This window comes from Geotrypetes seraphini, chromosome 5 (genome assembly GCF_902459505.1).
Source record: "Geotrypetes seraphini chromosome 5, aGeoSer1.1, whole genome shotgun sequence".
Classification (NCBI taxonomy): Eukaryota; Metazoa; Chordata; class Amphibia; order Gymnophiona; family Dermophiidae; genus Geotrypetes; species Geotrypetes seraphini.
This window is the reverse complement of record NC_047088.1, coordinates 247,575,997-247,596,140: the sequence shown is the minus strand read 5'-3', so window position 1 is coordinate 247,596,140 and position 20,144 is coordinate 247,575,997.

The following is a 20,144-nucleotide window of genomic DNA, read 5'->3' as shown; positions in this document are numbered from 1 at the left end:
TGCTCCAGAGTGAAAACAGCAACTGCATCTGCTAGTGGTAGTCTTGCAGTAAGGGAGCCTTCTAATGTTGGACGAGGAGGGAATTGGAGCAGGGATGTAGAATGAAAAATTCCCCCGTATGTAGGTTCCAGCCAATATTCAGCTGGGACCCATATAAGCAGGGCAGGGATTAATTCGTCGAGGGCCCCTAGGCACCCAAGTACACTGGGCCCCCTGCTCCACCCCACCATGCGCCCAGGCGGAAACAGGAAGCTGTGTCAGAGGGAAGTTTTGGGCAAGCTGCACCGCTTCCAAAATTACGGTTCCCGTTGCCTTTCTTACCTGCGTTGCTTGCTTGTCTTACTTTCCGTCGATCAGGGAGGGGGGCCCGTGTTGCCGATCATTGCTGGAGGGGCCCATTGCCGTTTGGGAAAAACAATGTTGATGCCCTCCTTTATCAGGCCCCCCTGACCATTTCGGGCCTACTTGGCCTATTGATTAATCCTGCCCTGCATATAAGTGTTTTATGTGGGTCAACCAGGACCTGCAAAATTCTCCACTGTTAGCATATATGTCTGGTAGGAACCAGATATTCAGTGCTGTTGCCCAGACATGACTTGACATTGAATATCTTTGGCTAATTTAGCCAGCTATGGTCAGCATTTAAAAAATCATTGGCCACCACCAGCTGAATATTGACTGGCTAGTAAATAAGCCTCTTAGATTATAAGCCCTCTTGAGCATGGCAATTAACCTTCTGTAAGGTTACTAGATTTCCTCTTTTAAAAAAAGAGGAACCCCCCCTGACACTACCCTGTTCTACCCCCACCCCAACCCTGCCCCAGCTCCACTCTTTCTGTCTCCAGCCCTGTCCCCATATGAACCTCTTGTCTCCTTCCCCAAGCTCGGAGCTGCGTCTGGAGGGCCTCTGTGCATGTGTAGACATCGACACAATGATGGCATGCTGACATGCACGCATGCGCAGAGGCCTTCCAGATGCAGCCCCGAGCTCAGGGCCTTCCAAAACCCGGACAAGCTGCCGGGTTTTGGAAATCCCTCCGGGCACTCAGTCAGTCCTCCAAAAAGAGGACATGTCTGAGTTTTCCCGGACATCTGATAACCCTAACTGTACCTGAATGTAACTTGCCTTGAGTTTGGAAAGGCATGCAATCAAATCTGAAATCCGGTAGAGAGTGGGGAGGTGTGGAATCTTGTTGTTCGTATGCTAGTTTGATTCCTTTTACAAAACCATTCCAAGCATGTGTTTTTATGTTTCTGTAGCAATAGCACTTTGGATGTCCCTCTGGCTTGGCACATTTACCTACAAGTATAGGCAATTAATTAATAAGTTCTAAAAGGAAAAATAAAAGCAAGTACATTTGAATATGAATATAAAATATTTTGTTTAAGTGTGAATAACATTTTGATGTGTTATCCTTTAGAAGTTAGTGGCAATGCCGTTTTTTGAATTCCCAGTGTGACCAGTTTACAATCTATATTTCTTCACAAAGCTCTACTTTCTGAATAATTAGATTCTAATACATTTCCATTCCACAGTTATCCAGTTCTGAGGTTGAACCATTGGTTTCTCACTAGCAATATGCTTTGAAAATTGTACGTACTAACAAGGAAAGAACATTCATATGTTGCATATCTCCTTTAGTGGTATGGATAAAGAAAACCAGGTTGATATTCAAAGTGACTTAACTGGCCAGAAATGGCCCCTGGCTGATTAAATTGCTTGTTCGGGGCTAACTGGTCACTTTCAGGCAGCGATGTTTAATTTTTGAGTCCTGCTAAAAATGTCTACCACTAGACCACCGGAGGTGGAAGAGGAGGTGGATCAGGGTGCAGAGCCTGGCATGAAGGGGGGACAGGGTGCAGTGCAGAGCCTGGCAAGTAGTGAGGGGGTTGGCTGCATAGCCTGGCAGGGAGGGGTACTGGCTGCAGAGCCTGGTAGGGAGGGAGGAGGCTGGGTGCAGAGCCTGGTAGGGAAGGGGGCTGGGTACAGAGCTTTGCAGGGAGGGAAGGGAGATGGGTGCAGAACCTGGCAGGGAGGGAGGCTGAGTCTGGAGCCTGGCAGGGGAGGATGTGAGGAAGAGGACACTGGGTGCAGATCCTGGCAGGGCATGGCACTTGAATATTAAGCCCCCATCTTATATTCTAGTCAACTATTTTTCCTCCTTTTTTGGGGGAAAAAATGGGGGTCTTGACTTAAATCCAGATCGACTTATATTTGAGTATATACGGTAAGTGCCGATATTCAACACTTAACTGGCCAATCTAACCACATAAATAAGACTGCATAAAAGTCGGTCCTGTATTTATGCAGTGCCTCATACTCAATTAAATGCTGAACATCACACTTAACTGGATGTGGTGTGGCTAGCTCCACAAATTTAATGCTAAAGCCTGGATATGATCTGTGTGATAGGACTAGTGGCCACAGGAAGGAGCTCAGCATCCATGAGTAGTTGATAAAGGGATGTTATACATCATTGAGCCCTGGGGGAGGCCCTGGAAAGGCAAGCCCCCTGATATTTCTCCTCACTAATCTCCTCCGATGTCCCCTGTCCCCCCCCCACACCCCCCGTGATCTCTGCTCATCGGACAAGCCCTTCTTATCTATACCCTTCTCTTCCACTGCCAACTCCAGATTCCGTCCCTTCTTTCTTGCGGCGTCGTATGCAGTGTTCAAATCCAAGCTAAAGGCCCACTTTTTTGAAACTGCTTTTAACTCTTAACTCCCCTCACTGCTGTCAGATACCCACTATAACCTCTCCAACCCTGAAATGTCCTGTCTAAATTAGATTGTAAGGTCTTCTGAGCAGGGACTGTGTATTGTATGTTAAAATGCCTTTCAGTGCTACGTATGCCTTTCAGTGCTATAGAAGTAATTAAAAGTAATAGTAGTAGCAAGGCTGATAGTGATGTGGAAATATAATTCACAGGAGGCTTAGGGGCTGGTGGCCACTCTTTTAGAGCAGTGTCTCTCAATCTTTTCAAACCAAGTACCCTCTAAGCCTAACAAATACCAAACGAGTGCCCCTGCCCAAGCTCCGCCCCAAACCCGCCCAAATTCCACCCCTTGACCTGCTCAAACTCTGCCCAACTCCACCCCATAATAATAGTATTAATTGTAATGCAATTTCTTCCATTTTTCTTATACACACAATATAATCATACTAGTGTTTAAGCCCGTTAGATTAACGGGTGCTAGATGACCGCCTCTCCTGCTTTTGAACCTGGGCAGGGGCAGAGGCAGAGCCGGGGCGGGAGGGAGTGACGGTGGGAGAGCAATTTCAAAGCCTCGGAAGCGGCGGCTCCTTGACCAATCCGTGCTTACAACGTCCCCACACTCGCGGTCTGGCTGGCTCCCCCACCAAAGCCCTTCGCAGTGGCAGCCCCTCCCGCATCCATCCCCGTGTCCCAAGCCTCTCCGAAGGCCGGCTCCCACGAAAATGGTACCCCTCTGTCCAAAGCCGCGGCGGCAGCCTCCCTCAAAACACATTTCAAATCTGACATATTGTAATCACAAAACAGAAAATAAAATTATTTTTCTTACCTTTTGTTGTCTGGTCATTATTCATATCATGTAGGGGTCCCAGGCTATGGTTGGCTTTTGATAACTCGCTTGCCAGGGCCCCTTCTTTCTTCTTCCCTCCCTCCATCCCAGCAGCTGAAGACAGGCACCTCCCCCCAGTGGTCTGAGACAGGAGGGAGCAGTTAGGAGAGGGTCTGAAGGCAAAGAGGGGCTCAACAGCGCACAACCACCTTTCCTTCCCTCCCTCCATCAGGTGCAGTGAATCCACCAATGTTAAAAGGAGCCGCATCGAAATCGGAGGCCTGCCACTGCCGTAGCACGTTCCCCTCTGCCTTGGTCCCGCCCCTTCTCTGACATATGGGACCGCGGCAGAGGGAACGTGTTACGGTGGCGGCAGGGCTCCAATTTCAAAGCAGCTGCTTTTAACATAGACGGAGCTGAACTGACGTGATGGAGGAAGGGAAGGAACGGTGGGGCAAATTTTGGCAACGGCAGGAATTGTTTGGCGGGCCAAGCACCGTGAAACTTTGTTTCTTTAGGCAGCCCCGGTTGTTTACTTGGATTAAATGTGAGCCGTGAGAGGAAGGCCGCCGCAGCCTCGCAGCTAGGTAGGGGGACAACAATGGCGCTTATGCTCAAGCCCCCGCCGCAGCTCCTCTCTGGATCCTGGTGCGGTTCGAGAGAGGAGTCGTGGCGGCGGCTTGAGCATAAGCGCGATTGTTGTCCCCCTACCTAGCGGCGAGGCTGCGGCGGCCTTCCTCTCACGGCTGGCGGCCGGCGAACCCTAATGCTGACATTGAATCCAAGTAAACAACCGGGACTGCCTAAAGAAAGATGGTAATCATATTCTGTTCTGAAAGCCCCCGCCGCAGCTCCTAGGCGGTTGAGGGGGGAAGGTTGTGGTCGGAGTTGCTAGGCTGCAGTGGATGTGTGAGTTGCGAGTGTGGGGCCTGTAGCGGCGCGAGGTGGAGAGCAGGCTGTGGTGACGTAGTAGGCGCGCATGCGCACTCGTGTTTCCTCGACGGGACCAGGGAACACGATTTTTTTAGTGCGCATGCGCGTCCTACCATTTTATTATATTAGATTAATACATAATGGTAACCACAAAATTAAAAAAACACAAAGCACACTGTACGCAGAGAAAAAGTTAATTATCATTTATATTCGGGAGGTTAAAATATGCAATGTCACTTCAATAAAAAACTATAGAAAAATAGACAAATATAGTGCAAAATATAGACAGCAGATATAAATTCTCAGAGCTGACACATTTCGATCACTAAATTGAAAATAAAATCATTTTTCCTACCTTTGTTGTCTGGTGATTTCATGAGTCTCTGGTTGCACTTCCTTCTGACTGTGCATTCAATATTTCTTTCTTTCTGCCTCCTCCATGCTTCCTCTCTTTCAGACCTCATTCCATTCCCCAACCAACATCTCTCTCTGTCCCTCCATGCGTCCAATTTTTTCTTCCTCGTTCTCTCCCCACCACCTGACACACTCCATTCCCCCCAATGTTTTTTCCTCTCTCCCTGCCTTCCCCCCCCTGCTGAAGCTGCCAATTTCTCCCTCCTTGCCCCACCCCGAAGCTGATCCTGCCACCCGACACTCCATTCCCATCCCAGCGCTGCCGCCACTGCAGCAATAGGGCCAGGCCAGGCGCATGCAATGACTGCACGCTGCCAGCTCACAGGCCTTCTCCCGACGTCAATTCTGACATTGGAGAGAAGATTTAGGGCCAGCCAGGCAGCAATTGGCTGGCTCGGAACCTTCTCTCCTATGTCGTAATTGATGTCAGGGGAAGGCTTGTGGGCTGGCTGCATGCAGTTGCTGCACATGCCTAGCATGTCCCTGTTGCAGCGCCAGGGGGAGGGGGGTTGGTGGGAATGGAGCATGGGTGACAGGGTCAGCTTTGGGAGTGGGGCAGGGAGGAATCGGCGGTGGCTTCAGTGAGGGGAGGAGGGGGCAGGTAGGAAGAGATCTCAACAGGCGGCCTGCGTACCCCCTGAGGTACTCTTACCACAGGTTGAGGAACACTGTTAGAACTTGAGTGAGCTGGGGGAAAGCCCTGGGCCTGGGAAGGCAAGGCTGGTAGTGATGTGGAAATACAATTCCCCAGGAGGCATAGGTGTTGGGGACCAGTCCTTTAGAGCTCTAGTGAGCTAAGAAAAAACCCTGAACTGGAATCCTGTAAGCTAAGGGTGTGTCCCAGGGTGGAGTGCTCTAGAAGCTTCTCAAACACTGTATAAAGGCAGTCTGGTTAGAAGAAAAAGGACAGAGAAGGAACTGCCAAAGGCTAAGCCTAAAAGAAAGAAGGAAGCCTGTCTGAAGACACCCGGAAGGTTCCTGAGGTAATACAGATCTGCAAGCAGAAGTAAGTCTTGCCAGAACTGGGAATATGGATAGAATTGTAAATAACCGGTTGTAGTAGAAATGCTGCAGTGTTGGGGAAGTTAAGAGCCCTGAATCGTTTTGATAGAATTTCCTTTTGATTATGAGCTAGGGTTGGAGGATGACATGGCAGCAAAGTGTTTTTAAGAGTTTGTGTCATAAGAAAACCCCCCAGTCCATCTTAGAGGAAGTTTGCGGGAAGCGGAGTGTAAAGTCAGTTGCAATCATTTGCCTATGCTAATGAAGCTAAGCGGACTATCGGTATAAGCCTTGTTCTCCAGTATGGAAGGGAGAGCAAGTGAGCTGGTAGAGCTCATGAGGAAGCCTCCCCAAGAGTCAAAGGGACTTTTGACAGGAAACAGTGGATTGTAATGAAGTCATCCTGAGTGTAAGGGTCCGAGAAGATAGAGACCTCTGATAAATACACCACTGCTAGCCAAGTCTGTCTCTGAGCTTCTTTCTTATAGGTAAAGATTGTCACAAAGGGTATAGCAGGCCAGTTGCATCTGGAAGCTGTCTGAGGAGTTACAGTTACTGTAGTTTATTTGATATACAGTGCTCCCCCGGTCATTCGCGGTTGGCGGTTCGCGGTTCCGGTCATTTGCAGTATTTTCCGACCGTGAATGCCGACCAGGAGAGGACAGCTGGAGAGGCAGGAGAGAGAAGTCGGAGTGCCAGCGAGTGAAGGAAATCACTCGCTGTATGCTCCGACCGCCTCTTCCTGCACTAAAGTCGGCCCTTACCAATCAGAAGCTGCTTTGACACGCAGCTCCTGATTGGTAAGGCCCAACTTTAGTGCAGGAAGAGGTGGTCGGAGCATACAGCGAGTGATTTCCTTCACTCGCCGGCGCTCCGGCTGCTCTCTCCTGCCTCTTCCGCTGGCCTCTCCAGTCTCCCCCACGAAAAACCGTATTCGCAGTTTTTCAAGATTTGCAGGGGTTCCTGGAATGGAACCCCTGCAAATATCGGGGGAGTACTGTACCGCATTTCTTAACAATTGTAGTCAAATCAAGGCAGTTAACAAAGTTAAAAACAATGGGTACAAGATTTTAAAAACAAACAAACCCCAGACAGGGGAAAAATCGATACTATAAACAAACTGGGACAAAAGGATATTAAGGGAAGGGATGAGTTACAATATTTATAAGGGAAAGGGGAAATTAATAAGACAAAGGAAAAACACAAGAAGTTAAGGGGATAAAGTTTTTTTGTTTTATTTATTCCGGGATAGGAAGCATCTGTAGGGATTCACAGTCAAAAGACTTTCCAATCTCAGATAAAGAGGTAACGAGTTCGAAAGGCTCGGGGCTATCACTAAGAACATTTGTCGAAATGATGGTACAGTTAACAAATGCTGAGAAGAGCAATGAAGATTCCTTGTTGGCATGTATGGAATCAGATGACTGTTCAGAAACAAAGGAAGGCCAGATCAAATTTGAAATGTAAGAACATTATATTTGAAAGGAATCCTATATGCTCTTAGATACATATGCTCAATTTTACATAGTGGAGTTATATGATCAAATATGGAGTGACGATAAAGCAAGCGAAGACCCCTATTATGGACAAGCTGAAGCCGTCGGAGTTGATACTGAGGAAGTACAATTAACGGAATTACTGTAGTCCAATTGGGATATAATTAAAGAATATAAGCGAATTCTAACAGATTCTTGATTTAGTAGAGATCTTACAGGGGCGGAAAATTTCATGGCGACACCAGAAAGTATTTCTTCACAGAGAGAGTGGTTGATCATTGGAACAAGCTTCCAGTGCAGGTGATCGAGGCAGACAGCGTGCCAGACTTTAAGAATAAATGGGATACCCATGTGGGATCCCTACGAGGGTCAAGATAAGGAAATTGGGTCATTAGGGCATAGACAGGGGGTGGGTAAGCAGAGTGGGCAGACTTGATGGGCTGTAGCCCTTTTCTGCCGTCATCTTCTATGTTTCTATGTAATTTGCCTCAATTTGAAAAAAGAGGAAGAAACGACACTGGAAATATGCTGATGAAAAGATAAAGTATCTATAATTACGCCAATAATTTTAATTGATGTTGAGGAGAGTAGTACCTATCAAGCTAAAACAAGGGAGATCTGAACTACTTTTTGTAGATGAAAACAACATAGTAGATGTTTTACTTGTGAATTAATTTTTAATCTATTCATAGTTAGCCAGTCTGCAACCTTATCAAGTTTACCAGAAATCAGAGAATGATCTTTTAAAAAATATATATTATTTTGAATTTAACAGATGCTTTTCTAGGCTTTTTCTAGAGTTTTTTTTGTTTTGTTTTAACAATTTTATTCAATGATACAAAACCAATACACCAATGATGCAGAACCAATACACAAATCAGAGAATAATCTTGAGAATAGCTAATGTTAAGGGGATGCAACAATTGGATATTATCAGCATAGATAAATAATGTAAATCCAAGAGATTGGAGCAGTAACATTTCAAGGGGGCCCTAGTACAGACCCCTGAGGGACACCTGAGTGAAGTGATCGTGAAGTAGAAAAAGAACCTAAAGAAGAAACAGAGTAGGTCTTATGTGTTAGATATGATTTGAACCATTGAAGAGCCTTATTAGAGTGATGTAAATCTTCCAAACGATGTAATAGAATATCGTGGTCAACCAAGTCAAATGCAGCAGACATGTCTAAAGAAAAGAGAACATCTTGGTTACTGTCAAGAAATGAATGTACATAATTGACCAAACCTAATAGAGAATGTTCTGTCAAGTGATTGAGCTGAAAGCCCGTTTGGCATGAATGAAGGGTATTAATTTGGTCTAAATGATCAGACAGCTGTGTAGCAACAACTTTCTTTGTAATTTTTGAAAGAAAAGGTAAATTTGAGATTGGGTGATAATTATTAACTTCTAAAGGGTCAAGTTTTGGGGATTTAAGAACTGGAACTACTGTGGCGTGTTTCCAAGCTGAGGGAAAAATTGCAGACTGGAGACCAGTTGATATAATAGTCATCATAGGGCCTATTAGGCAGTCGAGAAATCTTTTAATGAGAAATGATGGAATTGAGTCATTAGGAGAGAGCTAGAATGAAATGAAGTAACCGTTTTCCTTAAGGATTGAACAGTAGGAAGGTTAAACTTAGAAAGTTCAGAGACTGGTACAATGGTGGAATCAAAGTCAAGCTGATTTTTGAGTTTAGCAACCTTTTCTGAAAAACCATTAGCCAATTCATCAACATTTAGGGAGTGTGAAGAATGAGTTAGAGAGCTATTAGTAGCCGAAGAATCATGGAGAGAATAGAAGAAATGATATAACTGAGAGTTGCAAAGCTGGTCAAGATCTAAAAGGTCCTGAAGAGTACCCAAGAAAAGGACTTGGGGGTAATGGTGGACATGACAATGAAGCCGACGGCACAGTGCGCAGTGGCCGCTAAGAGAGCGAATAGAATGCTAGGTATAATCAAGAAGGGTATTACAACCAGAACGAAAGAAGTTATCCTGCCGCTGTACCGGGCAATGGTGCGTCCGCATCTTGAGTACTGCGTCCAATATTGGTCACCGTACCTTAAGAAGGATATGGCATTACTCGAGAGAGTTCAGAGGAGAGCGACACGTCTGATTAAGGGGATGGAAAACCTTTCATACGCTGAGAGATTGGAGAAACTGGGTCTCTTTTCCCTGGAGAAGAGGAGACTTAGAGGAGATATGATAGAGACTTACAGGATCATGAAGGGCATAGAGAGAGTAGAGAAGGATAGATTCTTCAAACTTTCAGAAAATAAAAAAACAAGAGGGCATTCGGAAAAGTTGAAAGGGGATAGATTCAAAACGAATGCTAGGAAGTTCTTCTTTACCCAACATGTGGTGGACACCTGGAATGCGCTTCCAGAGGACGTTATAGGGCAGAGCACGGTACTGGGGTTTAAGAAAGGATTGGACAATTTCCTGCTAGAAAAGGGGATAGAGGGGTATAGATAGAGGATTACTGCACAGGTCCTGGACCTGTTGGGCTGCCGCGTGAGTGGACTGCTGGGCGTGATGGACCTCAGGTCTGACCCAGCGGAGGCATTGCTTATATTCTTATTATGTTCTTAAGACTGGTGTTTGATTGAGATAAGGTTCTGTGGTGTGGTCTTCCCAATTCTGAAGCGTGCCTCCAGACCTCACCATTGAATTTACAGTCAAAATGCCGAGTGCCACTGGCTGAATATCAACCCTCAACATTATAATTATCAAGATAAAGGCTACTACTACCTGTCCATTCTTTATGGTTGGGAGCAGATTGCTTGATTAATTAATGCTAATAATTAAGGTATCCTTGCTTGATAACCTGAAAAAATCTTTTGATTGATCTGCTGTTTAAAGAGAGGTCTGGGCACCATTTCAGACTAGTTTCAAATATACTATTATTTAGAAAGGTGTTAGAAGGGGCTGTGGCTCTACAATTTTAAGATCTCTTGTTCAAGACCAAATTCTTAGATCAATTTAAATCTGGTTTCAGACCAGGTCACTCAATAGAAACAGTTCTTATTACCTTACAGCTTGCATAAAGCAAATGTAAACTAGTGTACCAAAAAATCTTTGCCATGCAGAGAGAAGATAGAACTATTCACTGCCACCTACCCATTTCCCCAGATGAAGTCAATTCTAGTGTATGAGACAGGTGAAAAGAGCTTTGCCTGTCCTCTGCACTATCTTTTCCCATCCAGCAGGAGAGCGGAAGCAGGGCAGGATTAATTCTTCGAGGGCCCCAAGGCACACAAGTAAACTGGGCCCCCCTGGGCCTACCCTGCCCACACCCCACCCATGCCCTGCCCCCCATTTATCTGTTTTCTTATTTACTTCTTTATTTCCTCTTATATTTCTTTTATTAAATTCAAAACAAACAAAGATTAATACCAGTGCACAGTTTTTCTTCTTTGCAGCCCCCAAACATCTCTGAACAAATCTCCCTTACTTCCCTTCCCACCTACTTACCCAGAACTTTAACTCTCAACCATTTCTATCCTATATAATAATACCCTTAGCGCGCATGCGCACTTCAATGTTCGTGGCTTTGTGCGTCTGTAGCTCCATGGCCAGCAGAGAAATGTTGGAGAGTGCGGCGCATGCGTTTTCGGCGAGTGCGCACGTTGGGAGCGTGTGTGGCACATGCACATGTTCTAAGCTGACATCGGGAGAGAAGGAGGTGGTGACGACCGAGCTACGAAGCTAGGGGAGGGAAGGCCACAACCACTGCTGCTCCCTAGTCGCACAGCCTTCTCCTCTGCTTCCATTCTCCCCTCTGGGTGAATTTCAGTTCGTTGGGCGCGTTGAGGATGAGGATTTGTTGGAGGCTGGTGGCACTGCCGCAGAGGGGGTGGGTTGGGCTGGGGGGGGGGCCAAAGGAAGGGGAGTGGGGCGCAGGCGGGGAACGGGAGGGAGGGAAAGAGATATTAAGACAGACAGACACACAGACGGCGGCCAAGGAGAGAGAGACAGAAAGACATACACACAGACAGTGGCCAAGGAGAGAGAGAGAGAGAAAGAGTCAGAAAGACAGACACACAGACAGTGGCCAAAGTGAGAGAGAGAGCAAAAGACAGAAAGACACACAGACAGCGGCCAAGGAGAGAAAGAGGCAGAAAGACAGACAGCGGCCAAGGAGAGAGAGGGAGAGAGAGAGACACAGACAGACAGACAGTGGCCAACGAGAGAGAAAGAAAGAGACAGAAAGATACACAGACAGCGGCCAAGGAGAGAGAGAGAGACAGACAAAAAGACAGACAGACAGCGGCCAATGAGAGAGAAAGAAAGAGACAGAAAGACACATAGATAGCGGCCAAGGAGAGAGAGAAAGAAAGATACAGAAACATACACAGACAGCAGCCAAGGAGAGAAAGAGACAGAGAGACAGACATACAGTGGCCAATGAGAGAGAGAGAGAAAGAACACAGAAAGACACACAGACAGCGGCCAAGGAGAGGAAGAGACAGAAAGACAGACAGACATACAGCGGCCAACAAGAGAGAGAGAAAGAGACAGAAAGACACACAAACACACAGACAGTGGCCAAGGAGAGAGACAGACAGACACACAACAGTGGCCAAGGAGAGAGGGAGAGACAGAAAGACAGACAGACAGCAGCCAAGGAGAGAGAGAGAGAGAGAGAGAAAAACAGATACACACAGAGAGCGATAGAGGGAGACAGAAAGTGGCCAAGGAGAGAGACAGAAAGACACACAGACAGTGTTCAAGGAGAGACACAGAAAGAAAGAATGACAGGTAGACAGTGGCCAAAGAGAGAGAGACAAAAAGAAAGAAAGACAGACAGTGGCCAAGGAGAGAGAGAGACAGAAAGAAAGACAGACACATCTATTCTAGCACCCATTAATGTAACGGGCTTAAAGACTAGTGCATATATAAAAGTGTTCAAATATATTGTAAAGCAATAATACTATCCAAAATATAAATCTATATTAATAACCAAGTTTACAACGCCTAACTGCCTCACTCTACATCAACCAACTGTAACCCTTTTGTATGTATAAACAATCAAATCTGTAACTCCTCTAGTATGTTCCACTCCATGTATGTTAACTTGCAACGAAACAACAAGGCAAGCAATCCACCAAAGAATCCAAGGTGAAACAAAAGAAGATTGGCAGAAAATAAGGAGATTCAAATCAGGTTTATTCAAGGTGCTCCCAAGAACCATGCCCAATGCATTTTGCCAAACATGACTAGTCAATGCTAACAAAAAACCATGTCTTTCATACAAACAGAAAACACCTTCGCCTAGTATGGAACATGTATTCACAAACTAACCTCTCCCCCTTTTACAAAACTTCAGCATGGTTTTTAGCCATGGTGGTAACAGCTCAGATGCTCATAGAATTCTGAGCATCAGAGCACTTACCACCACGGCCGGCGCTAGAAAATGCTCTACAGTTTTGTAAAAGGGGGGAATAAAATAGAAATACGTAGACAAAGGTTAAATTGAACCACCAAGAAGCTGGACTCTGCATACAAAACAACACCACAGAAACAGTGATGAATCTCCCCTAAAGCAAAAAAATAAATAAATATAATTTTTTTTTCTACCTTTGTCTTCTCTGGTTTCTGCTCTCCTCATCTTCTTGTCACTCTCTTCCTTTCATCTGTCCATCTATGCCACTTCCAGAAACTGTATTCCTCCCCCTTCCATCTTTCCCTTCACCACCATTGGTCTGGCATCCATCTTCTTCCATTCCCTCCTCCAATGATCTGGCATCTCTCTCCTCTCCTCTTCTTCCCTTCCCTCTCCCACACCTCCATGGTTTGGCATTTCACTCTCTCCTCTCTTCCCCCCCATTTCCATCAGCATCTGCCCCCTTTCTTTCCCTCCAACCCAATTCCCTCCAGTATCATTCCTCCTTTCCCTGCACACCAATTCCATCAGCATCAGCCCCTTTCTTTCCCTCCAACCCAATTCCATCCAGTATCCTTCCCCCTTTCCCTGCACACCAATTCCATTAGCATCTGCCCCCTTTCTCTCCCTCCATCACCCTTTCCATACAGCAATGGAAATGCACCTCCCCAGCAACGGGTCCCCCTATGGCAACGGGCCCCCACCCGGCATCGTCAACACCGCCCCCCCCCCCCCCGGATTCGATGGACGGCAACGTGGCCTCCCCCCTGGCATCAACATTAAGGCAGCTGGCTTAGCTCCATGAAGATCCCGCGATGAATGTGTCTGCCGGTCCATCCCCCTCCAATGTCACTTACTTCTTCTGGCAGACGCATTCATCGCGGGACCTTCTTGAAGCTGCATTGGCCGCGTTGCCATTGATGCTGGCGGTTGGCTGCATTCCCATCCATGGAGGGAGAGAAAAGGAGGGGCCCGTTGCCATCTGAAAAAAAATGGCATGGTAAGTCATCCTTCAGCAGGCCCCCCTGACTATTTCGGGCCTTAGGCACGTGCCTACTGGGCCTATTGGTTAATCCGGCCCTGAGCGGAAGGGTAGGTGGAAGTGAACTGATTTCCTTGACTGCTGCTGCCTTATCTCTGAAATCAAAATTGCATGGGGCTAGTAGGTCTCATGAGCTATAAGAGCCCTGAGGTTACAATATCGGAGGAAAAGGCAGCAGCAGGGAAGAACATTTCTTGCTTGGTTCCTCTTACCAACACAAGGTGACACAAGGGAAGAGAGAGAGGATGAAGGGAGTGTAGGGAAGAAAAAATGGTGATACCATGGGGGAGGAAAAATAAAGAAATATAGGAATTAGAAATGTAGAAATTAGATCTAGTTGGAAGTACAGCATTAGTTTAAGGAGAAATAAACAAGGAATTTTGTCTTCTAAAGGCTATGGACTCCTTTTACAAAAGTGTGCTAGCGTTTTTAGCGCATACATTGGATTAGCGCACGCTAGCTGAAAAACTACCAGCTGCCCAAGAGGAGGTGGTAGCAGCTAGCGCGTGCAGCATTTTAGCGGATGCTATTCCACGTGTTAAAGCCCTAACACACCGTCGTAAAAGGAGCCCTATATTTTGAATCATTGAATGATTACTAAACATAATAGTACCTAGGATCCTTTTCAGATTGGAGGGTGGCCAATGTTACGCTAATTTTTTAAAAGGGTTCCAGGGCAAATCTGGGAAATTACAGACTAGTAAACCTGACTTCAGTGCTGGGCAAAATGGTGGAAATAATTATAAAAAAATAAAATTGTGAAACACGTAGACAAACATGATTTAATGAGATAGAGCCAGCATGGGTTCAGCCGAGGGAGATCTTGCCTCACCAATTTGCTTGACTTCTTTGAAGGTATGAATAAACATGTGGATAAAGATCAGCTGGCTGATGTATCTATCTAGAGTTTCAGAAAGCTTTTGACAAAGTTCCTCATGAGAGGCTCCTGAGAAAATTAGAGTCATGAGCAGTGGCGTACCTAGGGTATGTGGCACCCGGGGCCCATCATTTTTTGACACCCCCCCCCCCCCCCCCATGTAAAAAAAATTTTTTTTTTTTTTTTTTGCAATAACCATGAAATGGAATAAATGGTCAGAATAGAAACAGGCAGTGAAAATTTTCTTTTATTGAACCTCATATATGTAACCATTATTCCAAACATAACATAACATAAATTATGTCTAAATTGTCATGACATTAGAAGTACATATGGAGTAGTTGCAGGTGATGCTTGGGACAGTTCTGATTGTGTTAGTTCGGTTTTATGTGTTTTTTGAATAGAAGGGTTTTTATTTCTTTTTGAAGGTTTTGCAGTCTGTGGTTGATATCAATTGGTTGTAGAGTTGGGGGTCGAGTGTTGCAGCTCGAATGGCTAGGAGGTTGTCGAACAGTTTTTTTCATTTGACGTTTTTGGTTGGAGGGTGTGTGAATGGTGCACAAGTTCTCCTATGTCTGTTTGAAGTGGATTGAATTATTTAGCTGAAGAAATTAGTTACCCCCCATTCCACACACATTAATTCTCTTCCATTTTTGTTCCCATTATAAAAAACACTGATAAGTTCCCAGAAAAAAAATACATTAAAATAAGAAGTGAAAACAAAGGCCCCTACAGATGAGAACATAACATAAGAATAGCCTAACTGGGTCAGACCAATGGTCCATCATGCCCAGTAGCCCATTCTCATGGTAGCCAATCCAGGACACTAATACCTGGTCAAAACCCAAAGAGTAGCAACATTCCATGCTACCGATCCAGGGCAAGCAGACACTTCCCCCATGTCTTAATAACAGATTATGGACTTTTCCTCCAGGAATTTGTCCAAATCTTTCTTAAAACCAGCTACACTATCTGCTTTTACCATAACTTCTGGCCACTTCATTTTTAAGTTTAGATCTTTCCTTTCAAACAGAGACCTTGCTAGATGTCAAATACAGCACAAGGTAACTTCACATGGACTTAGCTGTGCAGGAAATGTGAATCTCCTCATACACCCACCATATAGTGCAAAAATGTGCAAAGGTCTGTTTTTTTCTTTCGATCACTACATAGCCTAATGCCACACAAGCAGCGCTGTTACAAACATATTCTGTAGGTCAATGCTAAGGATAACAAAGTTTCCTTCCTTGGACCAGAAGGAGATAAACCACTGGAAGAGATCCCAAAACAACACCCAAAGACCCACTCAGTGTGTGAATCAGTTGAGTGGAGTGGACTAACTGGGGGGTGGAAATGGGCCCGGAGTTTGCTCAGCAGAATTTCCCAGACTACCTCTTCCTCTCAACACATTGACACGCTGCCACCACCACCACTAGAAACACCTCACTGGGTAGGCCAGCTATGCTATAAACTTTATAAAACACATTATTATATTTTCTTATAAAGCACATATTTTAACTGAACTCTCTGACATCCTCAGCCCATTCACAAAAATAGAAGGAAGAAAAGTTCCCATTTCCTGCTGTCTCATGTCCCCGGCCTATACAATATTTTTTTTCTGCAGACCCTTCAAAAGTCTGACCAAATCCTCGTTTCACTTGCATTATAAAGTACTGAGGATGCCATCTCTCCCCAATCCCAGGTCCTAAAGTCTAAGACAGTAGCGCAAACTAATGCTGCCAGATACAGGAAAAAAAAATTTTGATTCGATTCAGCCCTATTGAATTGGTTTTTCAATTCGATTTTCCTGCCCAGTTGGGTGATTTTTTTCAAAACTCCTGGTGGGTTTTATAGCTTTTTCACCCCCTTTGGCTTCTCCTAACCACACTGGCGCTGTGGTGTAAATAAAATAAAGAAACAAAAAGGACTTTTCCTCTTTCTGTTAAATCCTAGCTCACGTTTGCAGTCCAACACCAACTCTGGCAGGATACACATTTCAAATCTGACATGTTATAATCACAAAACAGAAAATAAAATTAATTTTTCTACCTTTTGTTGTCTGGTTATATTTCAAATCTTGTTGGTCCAAGGCTCTGGTTTTCTTCTGATAACTTGCTTGCCAGGGTCTCCTTCTTTCTGCATGCTAACCATCCATCTGCCAACTCTGTCCTCCCTTTCCATTTCCCTTCCCTTCCCAGGAAGTCTGGTATCTTTCCTTTTTTTCATCTCCCTCCACAGATCCACCTTTTCTTAAATACCCTTTCATCCGGCATCTCTCCCTCCTTCCCCATCATCCCAGAGTCCACCATCTCTCCGTTTCTTTTCCTAATTACCCTCCTATCCAGTATCTCTATCCCTCCTCCACACCATCCCTTGTGTCCAATTTCTCTCCCTTTCTGTTCCTTCCCTCCCTAAATCCCATGGTCCATCATCTCTCTCCCTCTCCTCTATTTTCAGACCCATTATTTCTTCCCCCCCCCAAAGTTTGGCATATGCATGTCTCTTTGAACACCCCCTTCCCTCCGTGTACTTCTAAATCATGGTCCCCCCCCCCAAAGGCCTGTCCCCCCTTAAAGGTCTGCCTGTCCCACCTTGAAGGCCTGCACCCCCCTTGAAGGCCTGTCCCTTCCCCTTGTAGGCCTGTCCCCCCCTTGAAGGCCTGCCTGCCTGTCCCCCCCTTGAAGGTCTGCACCCCCCGAAGGCCTGCACCCCCCCGAAGGCCTGTCCCCCACTTGAAGGCCTGTCCCACCCCCTTGTAGCTTCTCCCCCCCCCTTGTAGGCCTGTCCCCCCTTGAAGGCCTGCCTGCCTGCCTTTCCCCCCTTGAAGGCCTGTCCCCCCTTGAAGGCCTGCACCCCCTTGAAGGCCTGCACCACCCCCCTCGAAGGCCTGCACTCCCTTGAAGGTCTGCACCCCCCCCCGAAGGCCTGTCCCCCACTTGAAGGCTTGTACCACCCCCTTGTAGCTTCTCCCCCCCTTGTAGGCCTGTCCCCCCCTTGAAGGCCTGCCTGCCTGCCTTTCCCCCCCTTGAAGGCCTGCACCCCCTTGAAGGACTGCACCCCCCCCCCCCGAAGGCCTGCACTCCCTTGAAGGTCTGCACCCCCCCGAAGGCCTGTCCCCCCCTTGAAGGCCTGTCCCACCCCCTTGTAGGCCTGTCCCCCCCTTGTAGGCCTGTCCCCCCTTTAAGGCCTGCCTGCCTGCCTTTCCCCCCCTTGAAGGCCTGCCCCCCCCTTGAAGGCCTGCACCCCCCTTGAAGGCCTGTCCCCCCCCCCCTTGTAGGCCTGTCCCCCCCCTTGTAGGCCTGTCCCCCCCTTGAAGGCCTGCCTGCCTTTCCCCCCTTGAAGGCCTGTTCCCCCCCTTGAAGGCCTGCACCCCCTTGAAGGTCTGCACCCCCCCAAAGGCCTACACCCCCCCCCGAAGGCCTGCACCCCCCTGAAGGCCTGCCTGCCCCCCTTGAAGGCCTGCACCCCTTGAAGGTCTGCACCCCCCCCCGAAGGCCTGTCCCCCCTTGAAGGCCTGCCTGCCTGCCTGTCACCCCCTCCCCCTTGAAAGCCTGCTTGCCTGCCCGCCCGCCCCACCCTGAAGGCCTGATGCCCCGCCCCACCCCGAAGGACCGCTCGCCCCCCTGGCCTCCCCGCACCACCTATGAACAGCCGCAGCAGGATCGCGAAGTCAGCGTCAGCGATCCCTGCGCTGCTTCCTGCGCCACGGTCCCGCCCCTCCTCTGACGTCAGAGGAGGGGCGGGATCGCGGCGCAGAAAGCAGCGCAGGGATGCTGACGCTGACTTCGCGATCCTGCTGCGGGCTGCTTCACAGGTGGTGCAGGAAGGTCAGTGGGGCGAGCGGTCCTTCGGGGGTGGCGGGGGACTGAACGGCAAGGCCGGGAACACCCCCTTAGGGCTGGTACCCGGGGCGGCCCGCCCCCCCCCCCGCCCCCTAGGTACGCCACTGGTCATGAGACAGGTGGCAAAGTTCAGTTGTAGATTAGGAATTGGTTAACGGATAGAAAAGAGGGTAGGGTTAAATGGTCATTTTTCTCAATGGAGGAGAGTAAACAGTGGGGTGCCGCAGAGATCTGTACTGGGACCGATGCTATTTAACATATTTATAAATGATCTGGAAATTGGAATGACGAGTGAGGTGATTAAATTTGCATGTAGATTGTGAAAAACTGCAGGCAGACCTTGGGAAATTGTAAGACTGGGCATCCAAGTGGCAGATGAAATTAACTGAAGATGAATGCAAAATGATACACATTGGGAAGAATAACCCAAATCACAGTTACCAGATTCTAGGATCCACCTTGGGGGTTAGTGCCCAAGAAAAGGATTTGGGTATCATTGTAGACAATACGATGAAACCTTCCTTCCAATGTGTGGCAGCAGCCAAAAAAGCAAACGATGGTAGGAATTATTTAAAAAAGGGATGGTTAACAAAACTAAGGGGTCCTTTTATCAAGCCACGCTAGCGGGGTTAGCACGTCAGACATTTCATCACGCGCTAACCCCCACGGCTGGCTAAAAAAACTAATGCCTGCTCAAAGCGATATGACGCGCGTTAAATCCCTACCGCAGCTTGATAAAAGGACCCCCTAAGAATGTTATAATGTCCTTATATCGCACTATGGTGCGACTTAACCAGCGAGTATTGCATTCAATTCTGGTCTCCTTATCTGAAGAAAGATATAGCGACACTAGTAAGGTTCAAAGAAGAGTGACCAAGATGATAAAGATGATAGAACTCCTCTCGTATGAGAAAAGACTAAAAAGGTTAGGCTTCTTCAGCTTGGAAAAGAGATAACTGAGGGGAGATATGACTGAAGTCTACAAAAATCCTGAGTGGAATTGAATGGGTACAATTGAGTGTAGTGATTATGGTTTTTGAGGTGGGGGGGGGGGGAGTTTCTCGGTTTACTTTTATGCAAACAAGATTAATTGGAACAAAAATATCAGTGGAGTGCCACAGGGGTCAGTACTGGGATTGGTGCTATTTAACTTATTTATAAATGATCTGGAAATTGGAATGACGAGTGAGGTGATTAAATTTGCAGATGACACTAAACTGTTCAAAGTTGTTAAAACGCATGCGGATTGTGAAAAATTTCAGGTGGACCTTAGGAAATTGGAAGACTGGGCGTCCAAATAGCAGATGAAATTTAATATGGACAAATGCAAAGTGATGCACATTGAGAAGAATAACCTGAATCACAGTTACCAGATGCTAGGGTCCACCTTGGGGGTTAGCGCCCAAGAAAAGGATCTGGGTATCATCATAGACAATACAATGAAACCTTCCGTCCAATGTGTGGCGACAGCCAAAAAAGCAAACAGGATGCTAGGAATGATTAAAAAAGGGATGGTTAACAAGACTAAGAATCACTCCTTGGTGCAACCTCATCTGGAGTATTGCATTCAATTCTGGTCTCCTTATCTCAAGAAAGATATAGTGGCGCT